The 20594-nt window shown below is 46.3% G+C and overlaps 1 non-coding gene across 1 annotated transcript; it reads left to right on the top strand.

Annotated features, from left to right (window-relative positions):
• Window positions 1–15880: 15880 nt before the first annotated feature.
• Window positions 15881–15990, top strand: TRNAL-CAA (transfer RNA leucine (anticodon CAA)). Its single transcript has 2 exons — window positions 15881–15918; window positions 15945–15990. It is a non-coding gene; the product is annotated as a tRNA-Leu (tRNA).
• The last annotated feature ends 4604 nt before the right edge of the window (window positions 15991–20594 follow it).

The following is a 20594-nucleotide window of genomic DNA, read 5'->3' as shown; positions in this document are numbered from 1 at the left end:
TGGAAGATGTCAATGTTGCCAGGGGGTGTCATAACTTTTCAGGTTAGAAGGGGACAGAGAAAACAAATGGTAAAATATGTTCCCCCAACTATTTTCATATTATCACAGTATAAAACAATTAACCAATATAATTATTTACCTATTTAAATAATACATATATTAGGTAACTGTTGGACACCAGCAGTTGTTGACCAGCTGGGGTCCCATCTAGGCCCCGATGGCCAGCAGAGATCGCCGATCTATAGACTTTAATGGTATGGTAAGCCAACCCTTGATTATATAGATTGGTAAGGAAACGTAACAGGTAATTCACAGGAGCACGTACGGGATCCACCTGTTGTTCCATGCACCAACTATTCCATCCGTTCCAGGCATACACTGTGTGCAGAATTATTAGGCAAATGAGTATTTTGACCACATCATCCTCTTTATGCATGTTGTCTTACTCCAAGCTGTATAGGCTCGAAAGCCTACTACCAATTAAGCATATTAGGTGATGTGCATCTCTGTAATGAGAAGGGGTGTGGTCTAATGACATCAACACCCTATATCAGGTGTGCATAATTATTAGGCAACTTCCTTTCCTTTGGCAAAATGGGTCAAAAGAAGGACTTGACAGGCTCAGAAAAGTCAAAAATAGTGAGATATCTTGCAGAGGGATGCAGCACTCTTAAAATTGCAAAGCTTCTGAAGCGTGATCATCGAACAATCAAGCGTTTCATTCAAAATAGTCAACAGGGTCGCAAGAAGCGTGTGGAGAAACCAAGGCGCAAAATAACTGCCCATGAACTGAGAAAAGTCAAGCGTGCAGCTGCCAAGATGCCACTTGCCACCAGTTTGGCCATATTTCAGAGCTGCAACATCACTGGAGTGCCCGAAAGCACAAGGTGTGCAATACTCAGAGACATGGCCAAGGTAAGAAAGGCTGAAAGACGACCACCACTGAACAAGACACACAAGCTGAAACGTCAAGACTGGGCCAAGAAATATCTCAAGACTGATTTTTCTAAGGTTTTATGGACTGATGAAATGAGAGTGAGTCTTGATGGGCCAGATGGATGGATTGGTAAAGGGCAGAGAGCTCCAGTCCGACTCAGACGCCAGCAAGGTGGAGGTGGAGTACTGGTTTGGGCTGGTATCATCAAAGATGAGCTTGTGGGGCCTTTTCGGGTTGATGATGAAGTCAAGCTCAACTCCCAGTTTCTGGAAGACACCTTCTTCAAGCAGTGGTACAGGAAGAAGTCTGCATCCTTCAAGAAAAACATGATTTTCATGCAGGACAATGCTCCATCACGCGTCCAAGTACTCCACAGCGTGGCTGGCAAGAAAGGGTATAAAAGAAGAAAATCTAATGACATGGCCTCCTTGTTCACCTGATCTGAACCCCCTTGAGAACCTGTGGTCCATCATCAAATGTGAGATTTACAAGGAGGGAAAACAGTACACCTCTCTGAACAGTGTCTGGGAGGCTGTGGTTGCTGCTGCACGCAATGTTGATGGTGAACAGATCAAAACACTGACAGAATCCATGGATGGCAGGCTTTTGAGTGTCCTTGCAAAGAAAGGTGGCTATATTGGTCACTGATTGGTTTTTGTTATGTTTTTGAATGTCAGAAATGTATATTTGTGAATGTTGAGATGTTATATTGGTTTCACTGGTAAAAATAAATGATTGAAATGGGTATATATTTGTTTTTTGTTAAGTTGCCTAATAATTATGCACAGTAATAGTCACCTGCACACACAGATATCCCCCTAAAATAGCTATAACTAAAAACAAACTAAAAACTACTTCCAAAAATATTCAGCTTTGATATTAATGAGTTTTTTGGGTTCATTGAGGACATGGTTGTTGTTCAATAATAAAATTAATCCTCAAAAATACAACTTGCCTAATAATTCTGCACTCCCTGTATTGGTAGGCTCCAAATGCAGAAAGATAAGTCCTGCGCTTACTCCCATTACTACTGGGCGGCAGCAAAGATTACAGTACATACCTGCTGTGGCGGAACCCACCTCGCCACTGGACATTGGAGGGGCCTGGCTGCCTGCCTCCTACCTGCGGACTATGGCCCCTGGACAATTGGTACGTTTGGACTATATTTGAGCATGTTGTATTCTGTATTGCTGCTGCTGGCCCTTTTAGGATCATCCATGGACATATTGGGACTTTTGGGAATACTGTCCCTTTAAGACTGTGGAGCATATTACAGTATACTGCCTTGAATATTATGTATGTATTTATGTGTTCGGTTAACCTGGGATATGTATGCAGCATTCACCTGATTGTTCGGTAGGCTCACTCCATTCATTATATTGAGTGAAACTACCGAACAACCAGACCACCTAGGAGATGGAGTGTGCCGTCAATTGACCGCCCAGAAGCTGCGGTTAACCGCAGCTTAATTGACAAACGCTGGGTGGCCTTTGTTCGTCAAACGAACACGTGGTGGCGGCCATCTTAACTCCCGAACAGCGGTGTTTTGCCGTCGAGTGTCTGGAACTAAAATCGGACACTCGACTAAGCAGACACCGCTGAGACCTCCAGACTTCCGTGGATTCGTGCTGCAACTACCGAACGAGTCGCCGTTCGGTAGAAAGACTAAGGTTCACAAGGGGAATCCAACGAACCCAAGGAAACCCACGGATGGCAAGCCGTTCGGGACTTTTTAATACACTAACAGAGACCGACCGCAAGGCCAAACCTTATGGAACTATTTTCGGTTACTTTGCCTGTGCGGTCGGTCAATACTTTAAAGCCCCATAACTCCCGAACCCTTTATCCGAATGGGCTGATTTTCACATATGCTGTTCCTCCAGACCAGGGCTATCTGGGATTTGTGGATGTACCCCAAGTATTTAGGGTACATCCAAGACTTGGGTAAAACTATGTACATTATAATTATGTTAACTGGTTATCTGAGGGGAGGGGATGTGTGGGTTGTACCATGTATCTGACTGGTTATTTTATGCCTCCCCCTGGGTGTGGCCTGTAAGTGTACAATTGTAATAAAAGCCAGGCTGGATGTGCCAGTCCAGAGTTCCTGCTTAACCCTCAAAGTGAAGTGTCGTCTCATTATTGGGGGAGGATTTATTGTATGCTGTTCCAGTTTGACTGCTAGGAGTGTAAACCTATTCGTATGGTTTCCTATTCAACTGTCTACAGTATTCATATGCTTGAGAGGATTTATACGCGTCTCTGATTCGGTGGTTGTGGTGTCTGCTGCAGTGCTTGGAGTCCTCAGGAAACGCTAGGAGCATCCATTAACAGAGGTACCCAGTCGGGGTGCCAGGCGATCCGTTACATTGGTGGCAGCGGTGGGATGGCGTCCTGGTGTGAGAGGAACAACACCCTGGAGACACAGGAATTATTATGGAGCGACATAGAACCAGCGAGTCCCTGGACAGTGCTCCAGGTGGAAGAGGAGTTTAACTGGAGATTACAGAGCATCTTGGCCACACTGGATAAGCCGATAGCAGAGGCATCCAGGTTGGCATGCAGAGAGGATGCCCGACAGGGGATGTGGGAAGAAACCCTGGAGGGTGTCCAGCGTTGGCGAGGTGAGCCTCTCCCCAACAAGGAGCAGCGATTACAAACCAGAGTGGCCCTACGGATACCTATGCTGGGAGAACAGGCCCAGGAGGAATGGGTGATACAACTTGATTCACTGGCATGGAGGGAACTGGGTCTCGATGATGCATACCAAGCGCTACGTTGGTACGCGGTTCAGCGGGTTCCCGGAATGGCCAAATTTGACAAACCCGAGGGCAAGGATTATAATGGCCCTGGCTTATTATGGGGGACCTTTGCAGAACCGGAATTTGGGAGTGCGGCAGAGTCACGGCTTTGGGACATAATTGCCTACAGATAGGCCGTGCTGGATCTCCCTATGGCTGAAGTTCTAAGGCCAGACCTGATTGAACTGGCTGTCCAGGAATGGGAACTGGAGCAGGATTACCAGCACCTGTTCAGCTCCAGTCAGTTACCCTATACCCTGCAAGTACCACCAGAGCAGTGGGAGATCGAACAGAATTATGCGGACTTATATGGTCCAGTGACACCGCCTGTCTCTAACCTGATGGGGCTTATGGACTGTACACCATTGGGAGCGGTGAGTTTTGTTCCCCCTCCCCAACAACTAAGCCCGTCATTAGGAGACCTGCATTCGGTACCTCTTACTCCCCAACCAGCCCCAGAAATGAGGGACCTTATCGACTGGTCCTGGGAAGACCCACATATGGCAGGTGGAGATGGGACCGAGATCTCTCTACCGGCCCTACAGGGAGGCTGGGCAGTTGGCCCAGATCCCCAGCGGCAGTGTGTGTTACAGGGGGCTGAAGGTGCCATCCTTGCTCCCCAGCGGCAGCCTAACACACCAAGGGGAGACAGTAAGCTCCACACCAGCACAGATGGGACCGTGGTCTCTGCGCCCAAGTTACAGGGAGCTGAAGGAGACGTCCTTGCTCCCCAGCGGCAGTCTACGGTTCAGGGAGAGGAGTTTGTTATTCCCTCTCCCCAGCGGCAGCACAGCTCACCAAGGGGAGACAGTAAGCCCCTCACCAGTGTAGATGGGACCGTGGTCTCTGCGCTCAAGTTACAGGGAGCTGAAGGGGACGTCCTTGCTTCCCAGCGGCAGTCTACGGTTCAGGGAGAGGAGTTGTTATTCCCTCTCCCCAGCGGCAGCACAGCTCACCAAGGGGAGACAGTAAGCCCCTCACCAGTGTAGATGGGACCGTGGTCTCTGCACCTACACCACTGGGGATAGGGACAGCCTGTCCTAGTCCACAACAACAGGACAATATACTGGCAGGAGAGGCAGTCTGTTTTCCCCTGCAACAAGAGAGGGGGTCGCAGAGAGAGGAGCCGGTTACCCCTTTTCCCCAGAAACAGCTTTGGTCAAACAGGGGAGAGGGCACCCTGGTTACTGTTTCTCCAAGCCATGGGTCTACAACTGGGCACAAGCGGCAGGGGGCCATATGGGCAACTACACCCTTTGAAAACGGCCGGACTATCAGAGCCCCAGACCGACTGGAGGTCTGGAGTCTGGATAGTCTTAATGGGAAAGGGGAGAAATGTGGCGGAACCCACCTCGCCACTGGACATTGGAGGGGCCTGGCTGCCTGCCTCCTACCTGCGGACTATGGCCCCTGGACAATTGGTACGTTTGGACTATATTTGGGCATGTTGTATTCTGTATTGCTGCTGCTGGCTTTTTAGGATCATCCATGGACATATTGGGACTTTTGGGAATACTGTCCCTTTAAGACTGTGGAGCATATTACAGTATACTGCCTTTAATATTATGTATGTATTTATGTGTTCGGTTAACCTGGGATATGTATGCAGCATTCACCTGATTGTTCGGTAGGCTCACTCCATTCATTATATTGAGTGAAACTACCGAACAACCAGGCCACCTAGGAGATGGAGTGTGCCGGCAATTGACTGCCCAGAAGCTGTGGTTAACCGCAGCTTAATTGACAAACGAACACGTGGCGGTGGCCATCTTAACTCCCGAACAGCGGTGTTTTGCCGTCGAGTGTCTGGAACTAAAATCGGACACTCGACTAAGCAGACACCGCTGAGACCTCCAGACTTCCGTGGATTCGTGCTGCAACTACCGAACGAGTCGCCGTTCGGTAGAAAGACTAAGGTTCACAAGGGGAATCCAACGAACCCAAGGAAACCCACGGATGGCAAGCCGTTCGGGACTTTTTAATACACTAACAGAGACCGACCGCAAGGCCAAACCTTATGGAACTATTTTCGGTTACTTTGCCTGTGCGGTCGGTCAATACTTTAAAGCCCCATAACTCCCGAACCCTTTATCCGAATGGGCTGATTTTCACATATGCTGTTCCTCCAGACCAGGGCTATCTGGGATTTGTGGATGTACCCCAAGTATTTAGGGTACATCCAAGACTTGGGTAAAACTATGTACATTATAATTATGTTAACTGGTTATCTGAGGGGAGGGGATGTGTGGGTTGTACCATGTATCTGACTGGTTATTTTATGCCTCCCCCTGGGTGTGGCCTGTAAGTGTACAATTGTAATAAAAGCCAGGCTGGATGTGCCAGTCCAGAGTTCCTGCTTAACCCTTAAAGTGAAGTGTCGTCTCATTATTGGGGGAGGATTTATTGTATGCTGTTCCAGTTTGACTGCTAGGAGTGTAAACCTATTTGTATGGTTTCCTATTCAACTGTCTACAGTATTCATATGCTTGAGAGGATTTATACACGTCTCTGATTCGGTGGTTGTGGTGTCTGCTACAGTGCTTGGAGTCCTCAGGAAACGCTAGGAGCATCCATTAACGGAGGTACCCAGTCGGGGTGCCAGGCGATCCGTTACACCTGCGCTCTCTCCTTAATCCCTATGTATTTTTATACAAATGGAGTTTTTTTAGTTACCTCCAATGGCCAATGGCCATGAGAGGATAAGCCCACCTGCCAAAGTCAAGGCAGACCCCCCCAGGTGGGTCCTAACTCTAACCATTTACCTTGCTTCCTTGAGCTTCTGGCAAAGATCTCTAATGAGACAGAAAGGGGTATTTTTTATATACACCTCTATATATTATTAACCCTTAATAGGGTTCCAGAGAGGATGCCCAACGTCTGGGTGGCCGGATGCCGCGATCGGAGTGAGTTTTGGGTAATAAACTACCCGAAATGTGCAGGTAGAAAAACGGGTTAACCGTCCTGACGGGCAGGAAAACGGAGGGGCAGCAGCCTGAAGCAGCACACCCCCCGGTGGCCCCCCACGAAGGGGCCAGCACAGTTATTAACAGTTATATACAGTAAACAGTGTAGTAATAAATTAAAACATACACATATAGAAACAGACAGTAAGATATATCATAGTGAAACAATATGGTGGGACTTAGCTGAGGCAGCAGCAAAGAAAGAGGAAGAGATGGTGGTCACATGGGACTATATGATATGTGGACTGTTCCCATTGGCTAAGATATAGTCATGTAATGGTTAACCCTGTGAGGGTATTTGTTCATTTTTTTTCTATTCTACGAATACCTTAGCTTTCTTTGCTACTGAGGAATACAAAAAAAGAGATAAGCCTAATAGGAGCCTGTAACGGAACCGCTGGCACCCCGACCGGGTACCCTCCGCTGACGGATGCTCCTAGTGCTTTCCGAGGTCTCCAAGCACTCTGCCTGACACTGATGTAGAATTATTAAAAGACCTTTATTAAACCTTTATTAAATTTTTGCACTAACTCCATTTAACTTCATTATATGACAGATTTTCCTAACAGCATTTAGAATATTAGAAAGAGAATGTATTGTATGTATTTTCTAGAAGGATATGACTAACACCGGAATTATCAAGTTCCTGTAATATGTAACAAAGTATACCATAGCTAGCCCATGCTAATGAAATGTCCATTCTCTAAAAAGCCTTGAAACTAACCTCGAAGCTAAACGGTGCCAAGTACTCAAAATGGCTGGCTGCCAGATTCCCCCTCCCATCGAGTGAGCCTTGTGCTAAAGAACAATGGCGCCTGAATCTCATGTGCCATCCTTGTCAGAAATGACGACATCCCATGATGGGAGGATGCCCCACTAGCCACTTAAACCCCTAAGCCAATTACTAATATAGATGGGAGGGCATTTAATTTACCACTTAGCACATAGACCAATTAATGATGTTTATTTGTTGTTATCTTGATATTCTAGGATGATGTAATATTGCCTTTAAAAGGGTCTGCATACCCACTTTTTAACCAGATGCCATTAAATTTTCTGAAGTTCTTTTTAACCTGAACTCCATGTGTCAGTGTGAATTTACTTCTGCGTATACGCAATTTAATCATCTCAGATTTGGACAGGAACAGATAGTCATTCAAACATATTTGTTTGCTTAAATTAATCTATGTCAATTTGGCGCATCCAACGTGGAGCTTTGGGTTATGACCTATCTGGCAGCCGTCCAAGAAGACCTGGGTAGATGAATTTTGGGGGAAGGAAGGAGATTGATCACCTCTGAATACACGGTGGAGACTGCAGCAGCCCCGGTATGTTCCTTTTCCCCTTTGATTTATCTGTCCAAGTGTCTGTGACTGCTGCCAATAGGACATCAAAGACAGGTAATATCTTGCCCAGAGAACCTATACCTTATTTGTTAATACTTTTTACCTGCATTTTGACTATCTGTTGCCTGGGTGTGTTTGTATTGGTCTGTCTTTAGCTTAAGTGCCCGGGTAGAGTTTTTGTCTGTGTACCCCTTTTGGGATAAAGGGGGGTGGACCTGTGGTAGTTTGCCTGGGGGTCCTCTGTTTGTCTGTTTACCCCTTTTGGGATAAAGGGGGGTGGACCTGTGGGTGTTTGCCTGGGGGTCCTCTGTTGCCTGTTTACTCCTTTTAGGTGCCACGTGGCTGTGGCTGTAGGGAAAAAGGGGGGTGGACCTGTGGAAGTTTTCCTGGGGGTCTTCTTTGCCTGTTTACCTCTTTTAGGTGCTGGGTAGCTGCAGCAGTAAGGAAAAAGAGGAGGGGGGAATCTGTGGAGGGGTGTAGACTCATTGCTTCCTGGGGATTCCCCATGGTGTCACTTTGATAGCCTAGCTAGCCTCATTGTGCACATAACTCTGCTTGCAGAGAGGTGGTAACCTCCAGCTTCGAGCGCTGAGGCTGGTGGAATTCCAATTTTATTTGTGGCAGGTGGATTCAAGCAGGCTTTGCTGTCTCCAGCACCACGTGGTAGTGAGACTTACGGGTGGGTCTGTAGGGGCACTACGAGGGTGAGGATAGTGGTGGTCACACTTATTGGACCACTGTAACAAGGGAGGCTATACAGGATTCGGGTCGGAGATGGTTGCTGTTTCCTGTGGCCGCTGGTAGTGAGACTTGAGAAAGTCATTCTCCGAGCGGGGACACTACGAGGTTGAGGGAGGTGGCTTTGGCCACATGAGTAAAGGAAAGGGATTACTGTTGAATTTATTTGAACTGTGATGCATGCACTGTATTTTAATTGAATTGTTGTCTTAATTGGGAGTCATTCAAACTCCTGTGTCTGTCTCTACTTTCACTTTACTTTTACTTTTACTCTACTTCCTGTGTTATTTACACTTTCCACTCCTATTTCTCTTGTGAGAGAAGTGATTGGTCACACACTTCTCACCTGGCTCCAATCCGTGGCTACCTCGGGTAGGCGGAAATAAGTGACTAGTCTACGTTTTGGGAAGACGCACTTGGGGACCCACCCCTAAAGTGGCAGTCGAGCATGGTAGACACTCTGTTTAAATCTTCTTTCCTCTATATCTGGGACGCCTTTTATAGGGGCAATGGGACAGGGATTAGAAAAGCCCGGTAAGGGCTGGTTAGCGTGTGATCTAGTTGAAGACAGAGAGGGTGAAGAGATGGTTAAGGGAGTTGAAAAGATTGCTAAGGTGTGTAAAATTGCTGTGCCTTCATGTGGTAGATTACAGCCAGAGAGCTGGCGCAGATTACTAACAAGAGAAGAAAGGCAAGCTTACAGATAATGATTTGCTTCATACAAGCAGAAGCCTGGTACATAGTAGCAAGAGCTATTCAGCAGGAAGGTTGGGTTGAGGAAGAACTAGATCACAAAGGTGAGGATACCTCTTCTACTGCTCCTCATGGTTGCTTTGAACAGATGAAAGAAGAAACAAGACACCTCTCAATTTGTTGTTGCTACAGAAGATCAGGTACGTCAAGCATCTTCACTTTCCTCACCCACATCTGCTCAAGACGCTGAATTGACAGCTGTCAGGATCGGGACAGGGATCCAACACGCAGAGTACAAACAGGAGAAGTACGTATACCGGACCTTAGAATGGCCGGACTAACGTAAGGAGTAAGCAAAGAATGGTCTAGAGACAAGCCGAGGTCGAGGGAACGAGAGAGCAGGTAAACGAGAGACAAGCCGGGTCAAAAAGGTAATAGAGGTAAGCAGGGTAGAATAATACAAGCCGGGTCAGAACCAAAGAGACAAATAGAAATAAGAGCGCTGAGTGACTAGACTAGCTAGAACCACGACAGGGCAATGAACCAATACACAAAACCTTATTTTATACCCTGGTTCTAAATAGATGATCACGCCCCCGACGAGTCCTGATTCGTGCTCAGGACTTGATTGACAGGTCGGAACGGATAGTCGTCATGACGTCGGCTACTAGAGCCGCGTCATAAAAGGAGGCGGATCAGAGGCGTCCGGCGTGTAAACGGCCGAGAGGACTGCGAGGAACGAGTGAGTCAGCCCCTCTGAGAGGGCGGAATTCTAAGTGTCTCACCTCCTCTGAGGTAGAGACAACAGGTACCCTGACAACAGCCTTCTCAGTGGCATGCAAAATGCCTGAAGGAAGACATGCCAATACCTACACTGACTCAAGATGTGCCCTGGGTGCGGCACATGATTTTGGATCAATCTGGAAGACAAGGAGATTCCACACAGCGACTGGCACGCCAGTTAAGCATAGCACGGCTATTAAGAAGTTGGTGGATGCCCTACTCCTGCAGAAGAAGTGGCCATACTGAAGGTAAAGGCCCACGGAAAACTGAATTTAGAAGAAGCACCACTCAGCTGACCAAGCTGCCAACCAAGCCACAAGTGCACCAAGGGAAGTGGACGGAAGGGTGTCCGCTGAAGAAACTTCTATACTCACCATGTAGATCCTATCCACAGATCTCAAGCTTCTGAAAGAATGACAAGCAGCTGCTGACCCTGAAGAAATACAAAGCTGGAAAACAGAAAGGGGCAACCCTTGAAGACGGGCTGTACTCCAACACTCTCAAGTTCTGTTTACCCAAAAACATGTACTGGACAGTGGGCCCATGGATTTTTATACCTATCCAAGACCCTCGTGAACTCTTTGATCTCTAAATACTCTGAAGCACCTAGAATTACTCCTCTAATCATCGGTTACTGCCGATCCTGTGTCATTTGTGCCAAGGACAGCTCCGGCAGAAGAGGAGGAGAATCCTAAGCACCTAGCTAACTCTCACTATCCCTTTCAAGAATCCAAGTGACTATATCCAGGTGCCAAAGAGCTGCCGGATCAAATATGCACTAGTTATAATAGACATTTTGTCAGGATGGCCAGAAGCCTAGCCGGTCATCAATGTGACAACCAAGACCATATACCCAATAGTGCATTGTGAAAGTTGCAGAGATCACTCGGTGGATTCACTGTTCCAGATTCAAGACTCTCTCTGCAACATGGGAAGTAACATTTGTTGATTTTGACAAACCTTTGACTCTAAAGGAAAAATGACTTGTTAGAAAACAAAAAGATACCAACAAGTAGGTGTTTGATGGCCATAATAATGCCTGACCACCTGCCATCGATGGAAAGCCGAGGACCCCAAAAGGAGACCTCGTGAAGCTAACGAGATTCAAACGCCAAGCTTCTTCAGGATTATCTGCCCATCCTGAGTTTGTGGTGATATTAATATTGACTAAATGATCCGAGTCCACCTACACTGATGTAGCGTGGGACAGGTTTAATACTATGATGAATAAGCAAATGTGCCCTAGCCAAGGTTATTATGTCCATACACATAATACATGACAAGGTACTCTTGACACACCACATTCATGCTTCAGAACACGAAGAGGAGCACCCCTCTAAAGGGAAGTTTGACACATATATACATATATATTGATGCCATAGGTGTGCCAGGGGGGGGGGTACCAGATGATTTCGCAGTTAAAGGAAAGTTTGAGTCCATTTTCCCAACCGTCACTGCTAATAATAATATTTTGATTTGCATTTATTATATCTATTGCAACCAACAACGTTTTGTCAACTACACCAGAGATGCCCTCCAGGGCTTGCACGAACAGTTGCAGGCCACATCCCAGATGACCTTCCAGAACAGAATGGCCTTAGACATGATTCTAGCTGAGAAGGGGGGTGTATGTAAAATACTACCTGTCACCATGACTTGTTGTGCCTATACTCCAGATAACACAGGTCCATATGGTAATGTAAGCTTGTCTATTTTATGATGTCCCTCTGAAGAACTAAGAAGACTTTAAGAACCGTTACTTCATAGGGTTTTGTGCCTTTGGGCTAACATGTCTTCTGGAACTAACAAATAAAGTTTATCTTTTTAGAATCTAACATTTCATAGGGGGGACTGATGTAGAATTATTAAAAAACCTTTATTAAACCTTTATTAAATTTTTGCACTAACTCCATTTAACTTCATTATATGACAGATTTTCCTAACAGCATTTAGAATATTAGAAAGAGAATGTATTGTATGTATTTTCTAGAAGGATATTACTAACACCAGAATTATCAAGTTCCTGTAATATGTAACAAAGTATACCATAGCTAGCCCATGCTAATGAAATGTCCATTCTCTAAAAAGCCTTGAAACTAACCTCGAAGCTAAACGGTGCCAAGTACTCAAAATGGCTGGCTGCCAGATTCCCCCTCCCATCGAGTGAGCCTCGTGCTAAAGAACAATGGCGCCTGAATCTCAGGTGCCATCCTTGTCAGAAATGACGACATCCCATGATGGGAGGATGCCCCACTAGCCACTTAAACCCCTAAGCCAATTACTAATATAGATGGGAGGGCATTTAATTTACCACTTAGCACATAGACCAATTAATTATGTTTATTTGTTGTTATCTTGATATTCTATGATGATGTAATATTGCCTTTAAAAGGGTCTGCATACCCACTTTTTAACCAGATGCCATTAAATTTTCTGAAGTTCTTTTTAACCTGAACTCCATGTGTCAGTGTGAATTTACTTCTGCGTATACGCAATTTAATCATCTCAGATTTGGACAGGAACAGATAGTCATTCAAACATATTTGTTTGCTTAAATTAATCTATGTCAACACCATAACCACTGCAGACTCCACGAACCGCCGCAGCTTGGTTGGGGTCTCGCCGACTCCACCCACTCTGGACCCAAGACCAGGGTCCAGCTTCCAGTAGGTGGACCTCTCCGAATTCCAGAGAACATGAACAGGAACAAGCTCTTAGCAGAGCTCAGCGATTATACCCTGGGGAGTATAGTGATTATAGCAATCCCCAGAGTGTAGTTCTCCAATCCCCCAAACATGAGCCGAAACTTCATGAAGGTACAAGATGATCTGAGGTGCTAGCACACCCAGTCTGCTTTTATTTCCATCTTACACATATAAGACCGCCCACAGGGGAGGGGTAAAATAGCCAATAGCATAACGGTTGCAACCCACAGGTTCCCTCCCCTCAGATAACCAGTTAACATAATTATTACAGCCAGGAAAACTACAGTTTGTATACATGTGCTATTACTTTAAAACCGTACATCCAATCTTTATATAAATTACATATTTGAACTCGGCACACTTCAAACATAAACACTTCCAAAAATCAGCCAAATCCCTCCAGTGGATCAAAGGTTAGCTGGAGGTCCCTTTATGACCGACCGCAAGCACATTTTCCTGCCCAAAACAGTTCCATAGATTTGGGCTGTGCGGTCGGTCAATTTCATGCCGGAAAAACGACTAAGTCCCATTTCGAACGGGAGTCTCTGGAGCTGAAAAACGAAGTGTAGGAGAAGGTAAGGGTCAGCGGTGTTCGGTAAAATGTGTAGCCGATTTCAGTTCCACAGAATCTTTAGCATACACCGCTGACCGCGTTCGACTGAACAAAGATGGCCGCCACCACGTGCAATTAACCTGCAGTAACCTCACAGCCTGGGAGGTAAATTGCCTGCATACTTTAACTTCTGGGTGGTCCGCCTGTGTGGTACTTGGTTCAGTAAGCCCTATTTACTGAACCAAGAGGGAGAAAGCCAGGGGCAAGTTATTTTATAGGTCTGGGGACATAGTCTTAAAGGGACATTGTTCACCAAAGTTACAAGATGTCCCCAGACGGTTCTTAAAGGGCCATACACACCCAATAAAAGTTAATACTTTTCAGGGGCCATATTCTTCAAGGGTATTGTTACCCAAAGTCTCAATATGTCCCCAGACAGTTCTTAAAGGGCCAGCAGCAGTACAATAAAATACCATTCACTGTGCTTAAAGGGCCAGCAGTCGCACAATAAAATACAATATGCCCAAATGTTGCACCTGAAGGGCCAAATCTCCCTGGGACCATAGTCAACAGGTAAGAGGCTGGCAATCAGGCTCCTCCAACGGCCGTGGGTAAAGGGCAGCTTGTCACCAATAAATTCAGTGACGAAAGGCATTTCGTCAGAGCCTTCGTGTCCTTTAATAAAATAACAGGCTATGAGAAGCCTGTGATTGGACTGCACAGATCCCAGTAAAGTTAGGAGGGGGTGCAGAAGGGCAGCACTTGGAGCTTTGCCTCGGTCTGGATTTCAGGTAAGTAAAAACTTTTTTTGCAGGTTATACTACAAATTGAGAGGAAGAACCTTCTCCACAATGCCCAACAGGGCATATTAAAGCAGAAAGGTCTCAAAAGGATTATAGTAACACTTTAAGTTATTCTACTACCTTGAGCAATTTCCTAAGGATTACAGCCTAGGTGTACAGTTAGGTGCCATCTGAGTAGTGTGAGTCCCAACAGCCAGGTTATATAATCACTGGCAATTATGACATCATACATACCCCATAGATACTGGAATGTTTGAGATTGTTTTTTTACACGAGGTAGATAGACAGACTGAATATTTTGCTAAGTAATTCAGTGGGGTCAGTACAAGTGGTAAACACTTTAGCATGTATGAGGACACTGACAGTATCACAGTCAGAATAAACTAATGTTCTCTTTCCCAATCTAGTTGTAATAAAATGTGTATAGCAGGTGACTGATCCTGTATTACCTGGTAAAGGGAAGAAATCATTCCTCTAGTCTAGTGTGTTATATCAGAGTCAATTGTGAGACAACTAAGCAGTTCTTGAGCAGGGTGAGAAAGAGAAGGTGTCTAATTTGTAAAATTCTAGATCTTGGGTGGTCAAATAGTGAAAGGGTGATATATTTGTTGCGTGTCCTAAATCTTCTGACCCCCATTACTTAGGTAGGGAATTGAGGAGGACGCTCTCTGTGGAATTTATTTGCCAACATTGGACCCACTCTGCGAGAAACGTAGCCATAAGTATCCTGCTACATAAACTCAGTTCTTTCCAATTAAATAGCATTCAAATCTCTTTTCGTTTGATGTAGTTGAGAAAAAAATGTGCAGTTCACTGAGGTGTTGAAATAATCCTGAGAATGAAGTTTGCAACTGGTATTTCAGAAAACAAACTTTTGTGTGCCTACTCTGCATGAAACCTCAGTGTTGCCTTACTATGAATATACAGTGAGAGACACTCCAGTCTTTAATAAAGCATTGTGCTATGTTTGCAATTTCTGTCTAATGTGACTTTTGGTTTAGATATCACTTGTAAGTGTATGTTAAGGCGGGAGCGGCGGCAGAATATATCTGGACGGTGTATACAGCAGCCACGTGTTTGTCACGTGTCCCATTGGCTCTGCGTGTATCTACAGACAGATCCAAAACCCCGAGCAGCGTGCTGTCTGAATACTTCCGGGCTTCTGAGACTGGCCGCCATTTTCTGTCATCAGGAATGGGCGGGACCTGGCGCAGCAACAGACACGCTGATTGGTTCCTTGCAGGAGCTCTCAATGCTGCGTCGGCGCTTGTGAGGTTTAGGGAATGTGGGTGAAATGGCGGTGACACCTGCTCTCCCTGGGGAGCTGCCATTTAACCTGTATTTTACCCTATTCACTGTTCTAATGGCGGCCATTTTCAGGGTGTTAAAATGGCAGTGCTTTATATTAAAGGTTGCCTCGTTTCTGTGACTATGTATGTATTACTATTGGGAATATAACAGCCCTTCACATTATTAATTAAGTTACTTTAAGAAAAAAAAAAAGATAGAACTCGGGATCACACATTATAAAGACCTACAGGATGGCATTTAATGTGCTGTCAGGATGGCCGAGTGGTCTAAGGCGCCAGACTCAAGATTAGTCTCTTCCCCAGCATTGGGTGTTCTGGTCTCCAAATGGAGGCGTGGGTTCAAATCCCACTTCTGACACATCTTTTATTTTTGAATTTTTTTTTTGTTGTGATTTATTGCAAATGTTACAAACCGTCATGTGTATTGCATGAAAAAACAAAAACAAAACGTAAAACCATTGACAATATTAACACATAGCATTAACCAACCCATTTTTTTTAAGTAAAATTTGTCTAAGGTACCCTCTTTCACCAAATCAAAACTGAGATACCTGTGTTGGGGTGGAGGGGCGGAGCAAGGATAGAGAAAGTAAGCACACTATATAATAAAAACTTTGAACTTATGCTCATTAATACAGTAGAATTAGTACAGTTGTATCTGTGACTGCAGGTGTCAAGTAGATAAGGTGGGTATCATGGACGCTTCTCCTGTGGGCATGAATGGAGTTATTCCCACTACAGTCCAAGATGGACGATCTACCATCAGAGCCTTATCCGCCGGTATGCACAAGGACTGGAGGAAAGCTGGTGCCGTTCGACAGTTTAAGATGGCCGCCGCCACGTGTTCGTGCATACCAACGACGACCACCCAGCCGTTCGTCAATTAAGCTGTGGTTAACCACAGCTTCTGGGAGGTCAACGAGTAGCACACTCCACTTGCGGGGTGGTCGGTCGTTCGCTAATTAGTTTGGTTAGTTGAACAAAATCATACTGTGTATAGGAGAAGTTAAATTCACAGAACAAACCAACGAACATATAATGAGAAATATAAAATCCCGTCGTTCTTGGGTACGAGGACTACAGGTGAGGCCCATGGGGTATCGGAGGGTTCTATAACCCCTAAGTGAAGCATCTCCTGTATCTCCTTCCGCAATTCCTTAAGGGATACGATAGGGAGGCTGTATAAGAGGGGCTTGCACGGGGGTTTCTACTTTGTGCACTGCTAGTGTGGTGTACCCTGGTTGCTGAGAAAACGTAAAGTGTTTTTCTGCTAGTAATTGTATAGCTTGTTCCGTCTCTAACGGGGTCAAGCATTCTCCCAATTTCACCAAGCTAGTGAGAACAGTTTGGGACTCTCGCTCTAGGAGATTGGGCAGGGGGAGACTATCAGGGTCGTCTGTAGCAGGGGCACATATGGCAGCTATCTCTTCCTGCCTTTCCTGGCACTCCTTCAGCATGTTTACATGAAAGGACCTTTGGATCCTTTCATCTGCACAGCTGGCAACTATCACTTTATAAGGGCCCTGACATGCTGCCTGTAGTTTGTCTGATATCACAGGCTTAAGTACCTTGACTTTTTGTCCTACCTGGAAAATACACTATCGGGCACCCTGATCATACTAGACCTTCTGTCTTCCCTGAGCCGCCTGGAGATTCTCCCTTACCATCAAAGACAATTGCTCCATGTGGACCCGGAGTTCCAGTAAACGACTACACAGCGTTTGTGGCCTTCTTTTTTTTACGATGGGGCTTCACTCATGTTCTGTCTCTCCCAACCAGTGCTCCCTGATGAGATCAAGGGGACCTCGTACCCTTCTCCCATACAGCAACTCAAAGGGGGAAAACCCTGTGGATTCCTGTGGCACCTCTCGGTACGTAAATAGCAGGTGAGGCAGGCATCTCTCCCAGTCTCTGCAAGCGTCAGTAAAGGTTTGCAGTATTTGCTTAAGGGTCCCAGTAAAATGCTCGCAGAGACCTTTAGTCTGGGGGTGGTAGGGTGAGCTCAATATAGGCTTAATGTTACACACTTTCCACAGCTTCTGTGTTAAAACAGCCGTGAACTGGGTCCCTTGGTCCGAGAGGATTTCCTTGGGAAACCCAACTCGGGTAAATATTTTGACCAGGGTGTCTGCCAAGGTCTCTGCATAAATATTGGATAGTCACACTGCTTCCGGATAGCGGGTAGCGTAGTCCACCACGGTAAGAATATATTTCTTCCCGGATGGACTAGGCCTGGCTAGAAGTCCCACAATGTCAACAACTATGCGGCTAAAAGGTTCCCCAATAATGGGCATGGATATGAGTCTGGCCTTGGGGTGGACCCCCCGCTTCCCTACCCGTTGACAAGTGTTGCATGTTTTGCAGTACCATCGCACGTCCCCATTTATCCCTGGCCAAAAGAAATTCTGGGTTATCCGGTGAATCGTGCAACGTACTCCTAAGTGTCCTGCCCAATTCTCAGCAGCTCCAACCGGTACTTCCTGGGGACTACCAGTTGTCGTTCTGGGAAGAGGCGGGGTGTTTTTTAGCATCCTCCGTGACTCTATATAGTCTATCCCCCTCCCCGTCAAACTTCTCTCCCTCTGCTCCCTCTTCCTGAGTCTCAGCTTTGTGTGTTTCTGAGTGTTTATTAAGTGTGTGTGTGTATTCAGCAGTCTGTCTGTGTGAATTCAGCAGTCGGTGTGTGCGTATATTTAGTAGTCGGTGTGTGCGTGTATTTAGCAGTCGGTGTGTACGTATATTTAGTAGTCGGTGTGTGCGTGTATTTAGCAGTCTGCGTGTGCGTGTATTTAGCAGTCGGTGTGTGCGTGTATTCAGCAGTTGCCTTTCCTGCTTAAATACTTTGTTATTATTATTATATTTGGCCAAAATCACATTGGTTAGTATCGTGGCATTGTAATAGTGTCTTAAGTCAGGGTTACCCAGTTCCCCATCCTGTAATTTCTGTGATTTTGCCTGATTGTTTGGAGGTGAGATATGGGATTCTGGATTTAACACTTTGTTCTTTGAGTGTAGTCGCAAGCAATTTTCCCGCTTCCCCCTTTTGTGTAGTGTGGGAGTTTCAGTCTCTTCAAGTAAAGACTGGAGGAAATCCAATGGCAAACAAGTGATAGTCGTGCTTTTCCAACTCTTTGGAGTCCTCCAAGTTGCTAATGGCATTAGGAAATCTATCTGGAGGCAAACAAAGGGAAAGCTGGTGCCAGGAGAGACAAGTAGGTTTTCCAGCCACCCTCCTGTCTCTTACCTTTTCTTTGCAGGAGGGTGACTGGGGCTGATGGGACTGGGAGTCGGCTGGCTCTCCCTCACTGCCGGGCACGCGCTCCTCCCGCACGGAGTGAGCTGGGAGGAAGTAATCACTTCCTCCCAGAAGCACTTGCGCTACGGCTGCACTTTTTTTTAAAGGGGCCTGGTCGTGCTATACCACGGCCACAGTGCTGACCGGGCCCCTGAAGATATAGGGCCCATCGGCAGGGCCGGTGCAAGGATTTTTGCCGCCCTAGGCAAAAGTAAAGTTTGCCGCCCCCCCCCATATGACATCACAATGCCCCACCCATATGATCTGCCATGTTAACTAACGCAAGTGCTGCAGTGCCACCGTGCTTACATTAAAAGGCCTGCAGGGACAGGCTATAGACACCAGAACCACTACATTAAGCTGAAGTGGTTCAGGGGACTATAGTGTTTCTTTAATGTGAGGTAAATTAGAGATTAGTGCCACAAATAATATACTAGATTGCCTACTTACAACCAGATGAGGATGATGATGGGCTCTAGCTGCAGTCTGGCTCCACTGGTCTGGTGTAGAACAGGCTCTCTGGAGGCTGTTTGTAACTGTGGTCACAAAAATCAATGTTCTGGGAGAACGGGAACCATTTTTTTAACGCCCTTTACACAGCTCAAGGTCTGGGTCCCAGGGTCCACCTTCATGTTCCACCAATGAGTTTGTTCACAGGAGGTGGAGTAGGGGATGTCCTGATATGTGTGTAAGGAATGCATTGTGTGAATCTGTGTTTGTATGTGTAAGGGCTGCAAGGTGTGTTTCTGTGTATGTACGGGATGCAGTGTGTGCGTCTGAAAGGGGTGCATTGAGTGTGTGTAAGGAATGCATTGTGTGTAAGGGTTGCATTGCTTGTGTGTGTGTGTCTGTGTGTGTAATGCATTGTGTGTTTTTCTGTGTGCAAGGGGTGCATTGTCTTTGTGTGTAAGGGGTGCATTGTGTGTGTGTGATGGATGTCAATCTCTCCCCCCTCCCTTGTCACTCTCTTCTCCCCCTCTCCCTCCCTTGTCACTCTCTTCTCCCCCTCTCCCTCCCTTGTCACTCTTCTCCCCCCTTGTCACTCTCTTCTCCCCTGCTTGTCCCTCTCTTCTCCCCCCTCCCTTGTCACTCTCGTCTCCCCCGTTGTCACTCTTCTCCCCTCCCCACTCTCATTCCCCCTCCCAACCCTGTCAATTCCCCTCCCTGTCAATTTCTCCCCCCCACCCTGTCAATTTCTTTCCCCTCCCTTTCAATTTATTCCCCCCTTTCAATTTACTCCCCACACCCTCCCTGTCAATTTATTCCCCCTCACCCTCCCTTTCAATTTATTAACCATCCTCCCTTTCCATTTATTCCCCCCCTCCCTTTCCATTTATCCCCCCACCCTCCCTGTCAACTTATTGCCCCCCCTTCCATTCACCCCACCACCCTCCCTGTCAATTTATTACCCCCCTTTCCATTTATTGCCCCCCCTCCCTTTCCATTTATCCCCCCTCCCTTTCCCTTTATCCCCCATCCTCCCTGTCAATTTATTGCCCCCCCTCCCTTTCCATTTACCGCCCCACCCTCCCTTTCCATGTATCCCCCCACCCTCCCTGTCAATTTATTACCCCCTTTCCATTTATTGTCCCCCCTCCCTTTCCATTTACCCCCCCCTTTCCATGTATCCCTCCCCCCTCCCTTTCCATTTATCCCCCCACCCTCCC

Source organism: Pelobates fuscus, chromosome 12, assembly GCF_036172605.1.
Source record: "Pelobates fuscus isolate aPelFus1 chromosome 12, aPelFus1.pri, whole genome shotgun sequence".
Lineage (NCBI taxonomy): Eukaryota > Metazoa > Chordata > Amphibia > Anura > Pelobatidae > Pelobates > Pelobates fuscus.
The sequence above is the reverse complement of the archived record's forward strand: the minus strand, read 5'-3'. Positions and strand labels throughout refer to the sequence as shown.